Source organism: Alosa sapidissima, chromosome 18 (assembly GCF_018492685.1).
Source record: "Alosa sapidissima isolate fAloSap1 chromosome 18, fAloSap1.pri, whole genome shotgun sequence".
Lineage (NCBI taxonomy): Eukaryota > Metazoa > Chordata > Actinopteri > Clupeiformes > Clupeidae > Alosa > Alosa sapidissima.
This window is the reverse complement of record NC_055974.1, coordinates 1,567,247-1,584,048: the sequence shown is the minus strand read 5'-3', so window position 1 is coordinate 1,584,048 and position 16,802 is coordinate 1,567,247. Positions and strand designations below refer to the sequence as shown.

General features: G+C 47.5%; 1 protein-coding gene across 1 annotated transcript in view; it reads right to left on the bottom strand.

Annotated features, from left to right (window-relative positions):
- LOC121689682 (sodium/bile acid cotransporter 7-like) overlaps positions 1–16,802 on the bottom strand; it is a 77,547-nt gene that overhangs the window by 12,280 nt on the left and 48,465 nt on the right.

Below are 16,802 nucleotides of genomic sequence, written 5' to 3'. Positions count from 1 at the left end.
ATGAAGCGACATTTTTTCTCACTATCACTCACTCTGCCAAGAGTTGAAGTTCAAGTAGCTTAGTTTGTCGTGTGTGTGTGTGTGTGTGTAAAAGAGATTGTCTGAATGGCAGTATTAGTCAGGTTCCTTATAATCAGATTTGAACCTTTGTGGGAAGTTTTTTGGGATTATGTAAACTATACATTTTTGGAAAGGTTATTGTATAAGGAGTCAGAAAATCAATGTTTGCATTTGATCAGATGTCTATATGGAAGCCATATTGAAGTTTAACAAATGGCTGCCATAAAATAAATTGTAATATCTCGACTTCTGAATAAACTGGAATGTTGATTTTTACTGCTAAACCCACACTGTAATGGTCAAGGAATCCAATGGTGCTACTTACACTTTACCATATTAACCCTTCAGTGCATGAGCTGTAAAAAAATACCCTGTGTGGTGGTTTTCTTGCAATATCTTTGTAATAAAAAGTAATTTCATATTCCAGCTGTTATTCAAAAAATAAAGACTTTTTATAACACTCATTAAAACATTTAATATTTATTGTGGGAATGATTACAAAGACATGCACATTGCAAACCTAATAGAATGGGTGCTGAGAGTGAGCCACACAAAAAGTAGCTTCTGTTGAAAGATTTTATTTGCAGTGATTTTTCTCACATGCTTTAGGGCACTACACTGCCAAAAAGCGTGGACAGAAAAGAAGAAGCACAGAAACCGCTGAGCCCGACCCTTCAACATCTGGTTCTTCATTGCCATTCACACGATCCCATACAAATCCACTGGTTATCTAGATAATAATTGCAACAGCCAGAGAAATAAAAACAGCTGTCCGGTGTCCGGTGCTCATCACGATCGCGAGGCCGTGCGTGCGTGAGTGCGTGGGTGCTGGCTGGCACGCACGATCTCTTATGAAGCAGAGTACCTGGCTGTTTGTAACTGTTTGCTTTCTGTTTGGTGTGCTGTGTACTGAGGGCATTCATACTAATCATTGATATCAATTGCAACAGCCAGAGAAATAAAAATCAATTTTACGAAATATGACCTAGGCTACACGCCATAGCCAGCGTCACGAGACTCAAATAATGTATATAACACCGAGCACTGCGTTGAGAAGCGCTTCAGTAGCTCTGTTGAGGAGACGTTGCTACTTGAATGAGTGTACCAGTAGCATCGCCGGTTCGAATCCGGCAAGGTGTCGTCACCGCCCCTGTCACCCATTCTTTTTACACTACGCTGTCCGGTGGTCATCGCGATCGCAAGTCCGTGCGTGCGTGCGATCTCTCATGAATCCAAGTGCCTGTTTGTAACTGTTTGGTGTGCTGTTTACTGAGTGCATTCATATTAATAATCATTGACATCAATTGCAACAGCCAGAGAATTAAAAACAGCTGTCCGGTGTCCGGTGCTCATCACGATCGCGAGGCCGTGCGTGCGTGCGTGCGTGCGTGCGTGCGTGCGTGGGTGCTGGCTGGCACGCACGATCTCTTATAAAGCAGAGTGCCTGGCTGTTTGTAACTGTTTGCTTTCTGTTTGGTGTGCTGTTTATTGAGGGCATTCATACTAATCATTGATATCAATTGCAACAGCCAGAGAAATAAAAATCAATTTTACGAAATATGACCTAGGCTACACGCCATAGCCAGCGTCACGAGACTCAAATAATGTATAGGCCTATAACACCGAGCACTGCGTTGAGAAGCGCTTCAGTAGCTCTGTTGAGGAGACGTTGCTACTTGAATGAGTGTACCAGTAGCATCACCGGTTCGAATCCGGCAAGGTGTCGTCACCGCCCCTGTCACCCATTCATTTTACGCTACGCTGTCCGGTGGTCATCGGATCGCAAGTCCGTGCGTGCGTGCGATCTCTCATGAAGCCAAGTGCCTGTTTGTAACTATTTTCTTTCTGTTTGGTGTGCTGTTTACTGAGTGCAATCATATTAATAATCATTGACATCAATTGCAACAGCCAGAGAAATAAAAACAGCTGTCCGGTGCTCATCACGATCGCGAGGCCGTGCGTGCGTGCGTGCGTGCGTGGGTGCTGGCTGGCACGCACGATCTCTTATAAAGCAGAGTGCCTGGCTGTTTGTAACTGTTTGCTTTCTGTTTGGTGTGCTGTTTACTGAGGGCATTCATACTAATCATTGATATCAATTGCAACAGCCAGAGAAATAAAAATCAATTTTACGAAATATGACCTAGGCTACACGCCATAGCCAGCGTCACGAGACTCTAATAATGTACATAACACTGAGCACTGCGTTGAGAAGCGCTTCAGTAGCTCTGTTGAGAAGACGTTGCTACTTGAATGAGTGTACCAGTAGCATCGCCGGTTCGAATCCGGCAAGGTGCCGTCACCCATTCTTTTTACACTACGCTGTCCGGTGGTCATCGCGATCGCAAGTCCGTGCGTGCGTGCGATCTCTCATGAAGCCAAGTGCCTGTTTGTAAGTGTTTGCTTTCTGTTTGGTGTGCTGTTTACTGAGTGCATTCATATTAATAATCATTGACATCAATTGCAACAGCCAGAGAAATAAAAACAGCTGTCCGGTGTCCGGTGCTCATCACGATCGCGAGGCCGTGCGTGCGTGCGTGCGTGCGTGGGTGCTGGCTGGCACGCACGATCTCTTATAAAGCAGAGTGCCTGGCTGTTTGTAACTGTTTGCTTTCTGTTTGGTGTGCTGTTTACTGAGGGCATTCATACTAATCATTGATATCAATTGCAACAGCCAGAGAAATAAAAATCAATTTTACGAAATATGACCTAGGCTACACGCCATAGCCAGCGTCACGAGACTCTAATAATGTACATAACACTGAGCACTGCGTTGAGAAGCGCTTCAGTAGCTCTGTTGAGAAGACGTTGCTACTTGAATGAGTGTACCAGTAGCATCGCCGGTTCGAATCCGGCAAGGTGCCGTCACCGCCCCTGTCACCCATTCTTTTTACACTACGCTGTCCGGTGGTCATCGCGATCGCAAGTCCGTGCGTGCGTGCGATCTCTCATGAAGCCAAGTGCCTGTTTGTAACAGTTTGCTTTCTGTTTGGTGTGCTGTTTACTGAGTGCATTCATATTAATAATCATTGACATCAATTGCAACAGCCAGATAAATAAAAACAGCTGTCCGGTGTCCGGTGCTCATCACGATCGCGAGGCCGTGCGTGCGTGCGTGCGTGCGTGGGTGCTGGCTGGCACGCACGATCTCTTATAAAGCAGAGTGCCTGGCTGTTTGTAACTGTTTGCTTTCTGTTTGGTGTGCTGTTTACTGAGGGCATTCATACTAATCATTGATATCAATTGCAACAGCCAGAGAAATAAAAATCAATTTTACGAAATATGACCTAGGCTACACGCCATAGCCAGCGTCACGAGACTCTAATAATGTACATAACACTGAGCACTGCGTTGAGAAGCGCTTCAGTAGCTCTGTTGAGAAGACGTTGCTACTTGAATGAGTGTACCAGTAGCATCGCCGGTTCGAATCCGGCAAGGTGCCGTCACCGCCCCTGTCACCCATTCTTTTTACACTACGCTGTCCGGTGGTCATCGCGATCGCAAGTCCGTGCGTGCGTGCGATCTCTCATGAAGCCAAGTGCCTGTTTGTAACAGTTTGCTTTCTGTTTGGTGTGCTGTTTACTGAGTGCATTCATATTAATAATCATTGACATCAATTGCAACAGCCAGAGAAATAAAAACAGCTGTCCGGTGTCCGGTGCTCATCACGATCGCGAGGCCGTGCGTGCGTGCGTGCGTGCGTGCGTGGGTGCTGGCTGGCACGCACGATCTCTTATGAAGCAGAGTACCTGGCTGTTTGTAACTGTTTGCTTTCTGTTTGGTGTGCTGTGTACTGAGGGCATTCATACTAATCATTGATATCAATTGCAACAGCCAGAGAAATAAAAATCAATTTTACGAAATATGACCTAGGCTACACGCCATAGCCAGCGTCACGAGACTCAAATAATGTATATAACACCGAGCACTGCGTTGAGAAGCACTTCAGTAGCTCTATTGAGAAGACGTGGCTACTTGAATGAGTGTGCAAGTAGCGTCCCCGGTTCGATTCCGGCAAGGAGCCGTGACAGCTGCTGTCAGCCATTAATTTTACGCTACGCTGTCCGGTGGTCATCGGATCGCAAGTCCGTGCGTGCGTGCGATCTCTCATGAAGCCAAGTGCCTGTTTGTAACTGTTTGCTTTCTGTTTGGTGTGCTGTTTACTGAGTGCATTCATATTAATAATCATTGACATCAATTGCAACAGCCAGAGAATTAAAAACAGCTGTCCGGTGTCCGGTGCTCATCACGATCGCGAGGCCGTGCGTGCGTGCGTGCGTGCGTGCGTGGGTGCTGGCTGGCACGCACGATCTCTTATGAAGCAGAGTACCTGGCTGTTTGTAACTGTTTGCTTTCTGTTTGGTGTGCTGTTTACTGAGGGCATTCATACTAATCATTGATATCAATTGCAACAGCCAGAGAAATAAAAATCAATTTTACGAAATATGACCTAGGCTACACGCCATAGCCAGCGTCACGAGACTCTAATAATATACATAACACTGAGCACTGCGTTGAGAAGCGCTTCAGTAGCTCTGTTGAGAAGACGTTGCTACTTGAATGAGTGTACCAGTAGCATCGCCGGTTCGAATCCGGCAAGGTGCCGTCACCCATTCTTTTTACACTACGCTGTCCGGTGGTCATCGCGATCGCAAGTCCGTGCGTGCGTGCGATCTCTCATGAAGCCAAGTGCCTGTTTGTAACAGTTTGCTTTCTGTTTGGTGTGCTGTTTACTGAGTGCATTCATATTAATAATCATTGACATCAATTGCAACAGCCAGAGAAATAAAAACAGCTGTCCGGTGTCCGGTGCTCATCACGATCGCGAGGCCGTGCGTGCGTGCGTGCGTGCGTGCGTGGGTGCTGGCTGGCACGCACGATCTCTTATGAAGCAGAGTACCTGGCTGTTTGTAACTGTTTGCTTTCTGTTTGGTGTGCTGTTTACTGAGGGCATTCATACTAATCATTGATATCAATTGCAACAGCCAGAGAAATAAAAATCAATTTTACGAAATATGACCTAGGCTACACGCCATAGCCAGCATCACGAGACTCAAATAATGTATATAACACCGAGCACTGCGTTGAGAAGCGCTTCTGTAGCTCTGTTGAGAAGACCTGGCTACTTGAATGAGTGTGCAAGTAGCGTCCCCGGTTCGAATCCGGCAAGGAGCCGGGACCGCCGCTGTCAGCCATTAATTTTACGCTACGCTGTCCGGTGGTCATCGGATCGCAAGTCCGTGCGTGCGTGCGATCTCTCATGAAGCCAAGTGCCTGTTTGTAACTATTTTCTTTCTGTTTGGTGTGCTGTTTACTGAGTGCATTCATATTAATAATCATTGACATCAATTGCAACAGCCAGATAAATAAAAACAGCTGTCCGGTGTCCGGTGCTCATCACGATCGCGAGGCCGTGCGTGCGTGCGTGCGTGCGTGGGTGCTGGCTGGCACGCACGATCTCTTATAAAGCAGAGTGCCTGGCTGTTTGTAACTGTTTGCTTTCTGTTTGGTGTGCTGTTTACTGAGGGCATTCATACTAATCATTGATATCAATTGCAACAGCCAGAGAAATAAAAATCAATTTTACGAAATATGACCTAGGCTACACGCCATAGCCAGCGTCACGAGACTCTAATAATGTACATAACACTGAGCACTGCGTTGAGAAGCGCTTCAGTAGCTCTGTTGAGAAGACGTTGCTACTTGAATGAGTGTACCAGTAGCATCGCCGGTTCGAATCCGGCAAGGTGCCGTCACCGCCCCTGTCACCCATTCTTTTTACACTACGCTGTCCGGTGGTCATCGCGATCGCAAGTCCGTGCGTGCGTGCGATCTCTCATGAAGCCAAGTGCCTGTTTGTAACAGTTTGCTTTCTGTTTGGTGTGCTGTTTACTGAGTGCATTCATATTAATAATCATTGACATCAATTGCAACAGCCAGAGAAATAAAAACAGCTGTCCGGTGTCCGGTGCTCATCACGATCGCGAGGCCGTGCGTGCGTGCGTGCGTGCGTGGGTGCTGGCTGGCACGCACGATCTCTTATAAAGCAGAGTGCCTGGCTGTTTGTAACTGTTTGCTTTCTGTTTGGTGTGCTGTTTACTGAGGGCATTCATACTAATCATTGATATCAATTGCAACAGCCAGAGAAATAAAAATCAATTTTACGAAATATGACCTAGGCTACACGCCATAGCCAGCGTCACGAGACTCTAATAATGTACATAACACTGAGCACTGCGTTGAGAAGCGCTTCAGTAGCTCTGTTGAGAAGACGTTGCTACTTGAATGAGTGTACCAGTAGCATCGCCGGTTCGAATCCGGCAAGGTGCCGTCACCGCCCCTGTCACCCATTCTTTTTACACTACGCTGTCCGGTGGTCATCGCGATCGCAAGTCCGTGCGTGCGTGCGATCTCTCATGAAGCCAAGTGCCTGTTTGTAACAGTTTGCTTTCTGTTTGGTGTGCTGTTTACTGAGTGCATTCATATTAATAATCATTGACATCAATTGCAACAGCCAGAGAAATAAAAACAGCTGTCCGGTGTCCGGTGCTCATCACGATCGCGAGGCCGTGCGTGCGTGCGTGCGTGCGTGCGTGGGTGCTGGCTGGCACGCACGATCTCTTATGAAGCAGAGTACCTGGCTGTTTGTAACTGTTTGCTTTCTGTTTGGTGTGCTGTGTACTGAGGGCATTCATACTAATCATTGATATCAATTGCAACAGCCAGAGAAATAAAAATCAATTTTACGAAATATGACCTAGGCTACACGCCATAGCCAGCGTCACGAGACTCAAATAATGTATATAACACCGAGCACTGCGTTGAGAAGCACTTCAGTAGCTCTATTGAGAAGACGTGGCTACTTGAATGAGTGTGCAAGTAGCGTCCCCGGTTCGATTCCGGCAAGGAGCCGTGACAGCTGCTGTCAGCCATTAATTTTACGCTACGCTGTCCGGTGGTCATCGGATCGCAAGTCCGTGCGTGCGTGCGATCTCTCATGAAGCCAAGTGCCTGTTTGTAACTGTTTGCTTTCTGTTTGGTGTGCTGTTTACTGAGTGCATTCATATTAATAATCATTGACATCAATTGCAACAGCCAGAGAATTAAAAACAGCTGTCCGGTGTCCGGTGCTCATCACGATCGCGAGGCCGTGCGTGCGTGCGTGCGTGCGTGCGTGGGTGCTGGCTGGCACGCACGATCTCTTATGAAGCAGAGTACCTGGCTGTTTGTAACTGTTTGCTTTCTGTTTGGTGTGCTGTTTACTGAGGGCATTCATACTAATCATTGATATCAATTGCAACAGCCAGAGAAATAAAAATCAATTTTACGAAATATGACCTAGGCTACACGCCATAGCCAGCGTCACGAGACTCTAATAATATACATAACACTGAGCACTGCGTTGAGAAGCGCTTCAGTAGCTCTGTTGAGAAGACGTTGCTACTTGAATGAGTGTACCAGTAGCATCGCCGGTTCGAATCCGGCAAGGTGCCGTCACCCATTCTTTTTACACTACGCTGTCCGGTGGTCATCGCGATCGCAAGTCCGTGCGTGCGTGCGATCTCTCATGAAGCCAAGTGCCTGTTTGTAACAGTTTGCTTTCTGTTTGGTGTGCTGTTTACTGAGTGCATTCATATTAATAATCATTGACATCAATTGCAACAGCCAGAGAAATAAAAACAGCTGTCCGGTGTCCGGTGCTCATCACGATCGCGAGGCCGTGCGTGCGTGCGTGCGTGCGTGGGTGCTGGCTGGCACGCACGATCTCTTATGAAGCAGAGTACCTGGCTGTTTGTAACTGTTTGCTTTCTGTTTGGTGTGCTGTTTACTGAGGGCATTCATACTAATCATTGATATCAATTGCAACAGCCAGAGAAATAAAAATCAATTTTACGAAATATGACCTAGGCTACACGCCATAGCCAGCATCACGAGACTCAAATAATGTATATAACACCGAGCACTGCGTTGAGAAGCGCTTCTGTAGCTCTGTTGAGAAGACCTGGCTACTTGAATGAGTGTGCAAGTAGCGTCCCCGGTTCGAATCCGGCAAGGAGCCGTGACCGCCGCTGTCAGCCATTAATTTTACGCTACGCTGTCCGGTGGTCATCGGATCGCAAGTCCGTGCGTGCGTGCGATCTCTCATGAAGCCAAGTGCCTGTTTGTAACTATTTTCTTTCTGTTTGGTGTGCTGTTTACTGAGTGCATTCATATTAATAATCATTGACATCAATTGCAACAGCCAGAGAAATAAAAACAGCTGTCCGGTGTCCGGTGCTCATCACGATCGCGAGGCCGTGCGTGCGTGCGTGCGTGCGTGGGTGCTGGCTGGCACGCACGATCTCTTATAAAGCAGAGTGCCTGGCTGTTTGTAACTGTTTGCTTTCTGTTTGGTGTGCTGTTTACTGAGGGCATTCATACTAATCATTGATATCAATTGCAACAGCCAGAGAAATAAAAATCAATTTTACGAAATATGACCTAGGCTACACGCCATAGCCAGCGTCACGAGACTCTAATAATGTACATAACACTGAGCACTGCGTTGAGAAGCGCTTCAGTAGCTCTGTTGAGAAGACGTTGCTACTTGAATGAGTGTACCAGTAGCATCGCCGGTTCGAATCCGGCAAGGTGCCGTCACCGCCCCTGTCACCCATTCTTTTTACACTACGCTGTCCGGTGGTCATCGCGATCGCAAGTCCGTGCGTGCGTGCGATCTCTCATGAAGCCAAGTGCCTGTTTGTAACAGTTTGCTTTCTGTTTGGTGTGCTGTTTACTGAGTGCATTCATATTAATAATCATTGACATCAATTGCAACAGCCAGATAAATAAAAACAGCTGTCCGGTGTCCGGTGCTCATCACGATCGCGAGGCCGTGCGTGCGTGCGTGCGTGCGTGGGTGCTGGCTGGCACGCACGATCTCTTATAAAGCAGAGTGCCTGGCTGTTTGTAACTGTTTGCTTTCTGTTTGGTGTGCTGTTTACTGAGGGCATTCATACTAATCATTGATATCAATTGCAACAGCCAGAGAAATAAAAATCAATTTTACGAAATATGACCTAGGCTACACGCCATAGCCAGCGTCACGAGACTCTAATAATGTACATAACACTGAGCACTGCGTTGAGAAGCGCTTCAGTAGCTCTGTTGAGAAGACGTTGCTACTTGAATGAGTGTACCAGTAGCATCGCCGGTTCGAATCCGGCAAGGTGCCGTCACCGCCCCTGTCACCCATTCTTTTTACACTACGCTGTCCGGTGGTCATCGCGATCGCAAGTCCGTGCGTGCGTGCGATCTCTCATGAAGCCAAGTGCCTGTTTGTAACAGTTTGCTTTCTGTTTGGTGTGCTGTTTACTGAGTGCATTCATATTAATAATCATTGACATCAATTGCAACAGCCAGAGAAATAAAAACAGCTGTCCGGTGTCCGGTGCTCATCACGATCGCGAGGCCGTGCGTGCGTGCGTGCGTGCGTGCGTGGGTGCTGGCTGGCACGCACGATCTCTTATGAAGCAGAGTACCTGGCTGTTTGTAACTGTTTGCTTTCTGTTTGGTGTGCTGTGTACTGAGGGCATTCATACTAATCATTGATATCAATTGCAACAGCCAGAGAAATAAAAATCAATTTTACGAAATATGACCTAGGCTACACGCCATAGCCAGCGTCACGAGACTCAAATAATGTATATAACACCGAGCACTGCGTTGAGAAGCACTTCAGTAGCTCTATTGAGAAGACGTGGCTACTTGAATGAGTGTGCAAGTAGCGTCCCCGGTTCGATTCCGGCAAGGAGCCGTGACAGCTGCTGTCAGCCATTAATTTTACGCTACGCTGTCCGGTGGTCATCGGATCGCAAGTCCGTGCGTGCGTGCGATCTCTCATGAAGCCAAGTGCCTGTTTGTAACTGTTTGCTTTCTGTTTGGTGTGCTGTTTACTGAGTGCATTCATATTAATAATCATTGACATCAATTGCAACAGCCAGAGAATTAAAAACAGCTGTCCGGTGTCCGGTGCTCATCACGATCGCGAGGCCGTGCGTGCGTGCGTGCGTGCGTGCGTGGGTGCTGGCTGGCACGCACGATCTCTTATGAAGCAGAGTACCTGGCTGTTTGTAACTGTTTGCTTTCTGTTTGGTGTGCTGTTTACTGAGGGCATTCATACTAATCATTGATATCAATTGCAACAGCCAGAGAAATAAAAATCAATTTTACGAAATATGACCTAGGCTACACGCCATAGCCAGCGTCACGAGACTCTAATAATATACATAACACTGAGCACTGCGTTGAGAAGCGCTTCAGTAGCTCTGTTGAGAAGACGTTGCTACTTGAATGAGTGTACCAGTAGCATCGCCGGTTCGAATCCGGCAAGGTGCCGTCACCCATTCTTTTTACACTACGCTGTCCGGTGGTCATCGCGATCGCAAGTCCGTGCGTGCGTGCGATCTCTCATGAAGCCAAGTGCCTGTTTGTAACAGTTTGCTTTCTGTTTGGTGTGCTGTTTACTGAGTGCATTCATATTAATAATCATTGACATCAATTGCAACAGCCAGAGAAATAAAAACAGCTGTCCGGTGTCCGGTGCTCATCACGATCGCGAGGCCGTGCGTGCGTGCGTGCGTGCGTGCGTGGGTGCTGGCTGGCACGCACGATCTCTTATGAAGCAGAGTACCTGGCTGTTTGTAACTGTTTGCTTTCTGTTTGGTGTGCTGTTTACTGAGGGCATTCATACTAATCATTGATATCAATTGCAACAGCCAGAGAAATAAAAATCAATTTTACGAAATATGACCTAGGCTACACGCCATAGCCAGCATCACGAGACTCAAATAATGTATATAACACCGAGCACTGCGTTGAGAAGCGCTTCTGTAGCTCTGTTGAGAAGACCTGGCTACTTGAATGAGTGTGCAAGTAGCGTCCCCGGTTCGAATCCGGCAAGGAGCCGTGACCGCCGCTGTCAGCCATTAATTTTACGCTACGCTGTCCGGTGGTCATCGGATCGCAAGTCCGTGCGTGCGTGCGATCTCTCATGAAGCCAAGTGCCTGTTTGTAACTATTTTCTTTCTGTTTGGTGTGCTGTTTACTGAGTGCATTCATATTAATAATCATTGACATCAATTGCAACAGCCAGAGAAATAAAAACAGCTGTCCGGTGTCCGGTGCTCATCACGATCGCGAGGCCGTGCGTGCGTGCGTGCGTGCGTGGGTGCTGGCTGGCACGCACGATCTCTTATAAAGCAGAGTGCCTGGCTGTTTGTAACTGTTTGCTTTCTGTTTGGTGTGCTGTTTACTGAGGGCATTCATACTAATCATTGATATCAATTGCAACAGCCAGAGAAATAAAAATCAATTTTACGAAATATGACCTAGGCTACACGCCATAGCCAGCGTCACGAGACTCTAATAATGTACATAACACTGAGCACTGCGTTGAGAAGCGCTTCAGTAGCTCTGTTGAGAAGACGTTGCTACTTGAATGAGTGTACCAGTAGCATCGCCGGTTCGAATCCGGCAAGGTGCCGTCACCGCCCCTGTCACCCATTCTTTTTACACTACGCTGTCCGGTGGTCATCGCGATCGCAAGTCCGTGCGTGCGTGCGATCTCTCATGAAGCCAAGTGCCTGTTTGTAACAGTTTGCTTTCTGTTTGGTGTGCTGTTTACTGAGTGCATTCATATTAATAATCATTGACATCAATTGCAACAGCCAGAGAAATAAAAACAGCTGTCCGGTGTCCGGTGCTCATCACGATCGCGAGGCCGTGCGTGCGTGCGTGCGTGCGTGCGTGGGTGCTGGCTGGCACGCACGATCTCTTATGAAGCAGAGTACCTGGCTGTTTGTAACTGTTTGCTTTCTGTTTGGTGTGCTGTGTACTGAGGGCATTCATACTAATCATTGATATCAATTGCAACAGCCAGAGAAATAAAAATCAATTTTACGAAATATGACCTAGGCTACACGCCATAGCCAGCGTCACGAGACTCTAATAATATACATAACACTGAGCACTGCGTCGAGAAGCGCTTCAGTAGCTCTGTTGAGAAGACGTTGCTACTTGAATGAGTGTACCAGTAGCATCGCCAGTTCGAATCCGGCAAGGTGCCGTCACCGCCCCTGTCACCCATTCTTTTTACACTACGCTGTCCGGTGGTCATCGCGATTGCAAGTCCGTGCGTGACTGCGATCTCTCATGAAGCCAAGTGCCTGTTTGTAAGTGTTTGCTTTCTGTTTGGTGTGCTGTTTACTGAGTGCATTCATATTAATAATCATTGACATCAATTGCAACAGCCAGAGAAATAAAAACAGCTGTCCGGTGTCCGGTGCTCATCACGATCGCGAGGCCGTGCGTGCGTGCGTGCGTGCGTGCGTGGGTGCTGGCTGGCACGCACGATCTCTTATGAAGCAGAGTACCTGGCTGTTTGTAACTGTTTGCTTTCTGTTTGGTGTGCTGTGTACTGAGGGCATTCATACTAATCATTGATATCAATTGCAACAGCCAGAGAAATAAAAATCAATTTTACGAAATATGACCTAGGCTACACGCCATAGCCAGCGTCACGAGACTCAAATAATGTATATAACACCGAGCACTGCGTTGAGAAGCACTTCAGTAGCTCTATTGAGAAGACGTGGCTACTTGAATGAGTGTGCAAGTAGCGTCCCCGGTTCGATTCCGGCAAGGAGCCGTGACAGCTGCTGTCAGCCATTAATTTTACGCTACGCTGTCCGGTGGTCATCGGATCGCAAGTCCGTGCGTGCGTGCGATCTCTCATGAAGCCAAGTGCCTGTTTGTAACTGTTTGCTTTCTGTTTGGTGTGCTGTTTACTGAGTGCATTCATATTAATAATCATTGACATCAATTGCAACAGCCAGAGAATTAAAAACAGCTGTCCGGTGTCCGGTGCTCATCACGATCGCGAGGCCGTGCGTGCGTGCGTGCGTGCGTGCGTGGGTGCTGGCTGGCACGCACGATCTCTTATGAAGCAGAGTACCTGGCTGTTTGTAACTGTTTGCTTTCTGTTTGGTGTGCTGTTTACTGAGGGCATTCATACTAATCATTGATATCAATTGCAACAGCCAGAGAAATAAAAATCAATTTTACGAAATATGACCTAGGCTACACGCCATAGCCAGCGTCACGAGACTCTAATAATATACATAACACTGAGCACTGCGTTGAGAAGCGCTTCAGTAGCTCTGTTGAGAAGACGTTGCTACTTGAATGAGTGTACCAGTAGCATCGCCGGTTCGAATCCGGCAAGGTGCCGTCACCCATTCTTTTTACACTACGCTGTCCGGTGGTCATCGCGATCGCAAGTCCGTGCGTGCGTGCGATCTCTCATGAAGCCAAGTGCCTGTTTGTAACAGTTTGCTTTCTGTTTGGTGTGCTGTTTACTGAGTGCATTCATATTAATAATCATTGACATCAATTGCAACAGCCAGAGAAATAAAAACAGCTGTCCGGTGTCCGGTGCTCATCACGATCGCGAGGCCGTGCGTGCGTGCGTGCGTGCGTGGGTGCTGGCTGGCACGCACGATCTCTTATGAAGCAGAGTACCTGGCTGTTTGTAACTGTTTGCTTTCTGTTTGGTGTGCTGTTTACTGAGGGCATTCATACTAATCATTGATATCAATTGCAACAGCCAGAGAAATAAAAATCAATTTTACGAAATATGACCTAGGCTACACGCCATAGCCAGCATCACGAGACTCAAATAATGTATATAACACCGAGCACTGCGTTGAGAAGCGCTTCTGTAGCTCTGTTGAGAAGACCTGGCTACTTGAATGAGTGTGCAAGTAGCGTCCCCGGTTCGAATCCGGCAAGGAGCCGGGACCGCCGCTGTCAGCCATTAATTTTACGCTACGCTGTCCGGTGGTCATCGGATCGCAAGTCCGTGCGTGCGTGCGATCTCTCATGAAGCCAAGTGCCTGTTTGTAACTATTTTCTTTCTGTTTGGTGTGCTGTTTACTGAGTGCATTCATATTAATAATCATTGACATCAATTGCAACAGCCAGATAAATAAAAACAGCTGTCCGGTGTCCGGTGCTCATCACGATCGCGAGGCCGTGCGTGCGTGCGTGCGTGCGTGGGTGCTGGCTGGCACGCACGATCTCTTATAAAGCAGAGTGCCTGGCTGTTTGTAACTGTTTGCTTTCTGTTTGGTGTGCTGTTTACTGAGGGCATTCATACTAATCATTGATATCAATTGCAACAGCCAGAGAAATAAAAATCAATTTTACGAAATATGACCTAGGCTACACGCCATAGCCAGCGTCACGAGACTCTAATAATGTACATAACACTGAGCACTGCGTTGAGAAGCGCTTCAGTAGCTCTGTTGAGAAGACGTTGCTACTTGAATGAGTGTACCAGTAGCATCGCCGGTTCGAATCCGGCAAGGTGCCGTCACCGCCCCTGTCACCCATTCTTTTTACACTACGCTGTCCGGTGGTCATCGCGATCGCAAGTCCGTGCGTGCGTGCGATCTCTCATGAAGCCAAGTGCCTGTTTGTAACAGTTTGCTTTCTGTTTGGTGTGCTGTTTACTGAGTGCATTCATATTAATAATCATTGACATCAATTGCAACAGCCAGAGAAATAAAAACAGCTGTCCGGTGTCCGGTGCTCATCACGATCGCGAGGCCGTGCGTGCGTGCGTGCGTGCGTGCGTGGGTGCTGGCTGGCACGCACGATCTCTTATGAAGCAGAGTACCTGGCTGTTTGTAACTGTTTGCTTTCTGTTTGGTGTGCTGTGTACTGAGGGCATTCATACTAATCATTGATATCAATTGCAACAGCCAGAGAAATAAAAATCAATTTTACGAAATATGACCTAGGCTACACGCCATAGCCAGCGTCACGAGACTCTAATAATATACATAACACTGAGCACTGCGTCGAGAAGCGCTTCAGTAGCTCTGTTGAGAAGACGTTGCTACTTGAATGAGTGTACCAGTAGCATCGCCAGTTCGAATCCGGCAAGGTGCCGTCACCGCCCCTGTCACCCATTCTTTTTACACTACGCTGTCCGGTGGTCATCGCGATTGCAAGTCCGTGCGTGACTGCGATCTCTCATGAAGCCAAGTGCCTGTTTGTAAGTGTTTGCTTTCTGTTTGGTGTGCTGTTTACTGAGTGCATTCATATTAATAATCATTGACATCAATTGCAACAGCCAGAGAAATAAAAACAGCTGTCCGGTGTCCGGTGCTCATCACGATCGCGAGGCCGTGCGTGCGTGCGTGCGTGCGTGCGTGGGTGCTGGCTGGCACGCACGATCTCTTATGAAGCAGAGTACCTGGCTGTTTGTAACTGTTTGCTTTCTGTTTGGTGTGCTGTGTACTGAGGGCATTCATACTAATCATTGATATCAATTGCAACAGCCAGAGAAATAAAAATCAATTTTACGAAATATGACCTAGGCTACACGCCATAGCCAGCGTCACGAGACTCAAATAATGTATATAACACCGAGCACTGCGTTGAGAAGCACTTCAGTAGCTCTATTGAGAAGACGTGGCTACTTGAATGAGTGTGCAAGTAGCGTCCCCGGTTCGATTCCGGCAAGGAGCCGTGACAGCTGCTGTCAGCCATTAATTTTACGCTACGCTGTCCGGTGGTCATCGGATCGCAAGTCCGTGCGTGCGTGCGATCTCTCATGAAGCCAAGTGCCTGTTTGTAACTGTTTGCTTTCTGTTTGGTGTGCTGTTTACTGAGTGCATTCATATTAATAATCATTGACATCAATTGCAACAGCCAGAGAATTAAAAACAGCTGTCCGGTGTCCGGTGCTCATCACGATCGCGAGGCCGTGCGTGCGTGCGTGCGTGCGTGCGTGGGTGCTGGCTGGCACGCACGATCTCTTATGAAGCAGAGTACCTGGCTGTTTGTAACTGTTTGCTTTCTGTTTGGTGTGCTGTTTACTGAGGGCATTCATACTAATCATTGATATCAATTGCAACAGCCAGAGAAATAAAAATCAATTTTACGAAATATGACCTAGGCTACACGCCATAGCCAGCGTCACGAGACTCTAATAATATACATAACACTGAGCACTGCGTTGAGAAGCGCTTCAGTAGCTCTGTTGAGAAGACGTTGCTACTTGAATGAGTGTACCAGTAGCATCGCCGGTTCGAATCCGGCAAGGTGCCGTCACCCATTCTTTTTACACTACGCTGTCCGGTGGTCATCGCGATCGCAAGTCCGTGCGTGCGTGCGATCTCTCATGAAGCCAAGTGCCTGTTTGTAACAGTTTGCTTTCTGTTTGGTGTGCTGTTTACTGAGTGCATTCATATTAATAATCATTGACATCAATTGCAACAGCCAGAGAAATAAAAACAGCTGTCCGGTGTCCGGTGCTCATCACGATCGCGAGGCCGTGCGTGCGTGCGTGCGTGCGTGCGTGGGTGCTGGCTGGCACGCACGATCTCTTATGAAGCAGAGTACCTGGCTGTTTGTAACTGTTTGCTTTCTGTTTGGTGTGCTGTTTACTGAGGGCATTCATACTAATCATTGATATCAATTGCAACAGCCAGAGAAATAAAAATCAATTTTACGAAATATGACCTAGGCTACACGCCATAGCCAGCATCACGAGACTCAAATAATGTATATAACACCGAGCACTGCGTTGAGAAGCGCTTCTGTAGCTCTGTTGAGAAGACCTGGCTACTTGAATGAGTGTGCAAGTAGCGTCCCCGGTTCGAATCCGGCAAGGAGCCGTGACCGCCGCTGTCAGC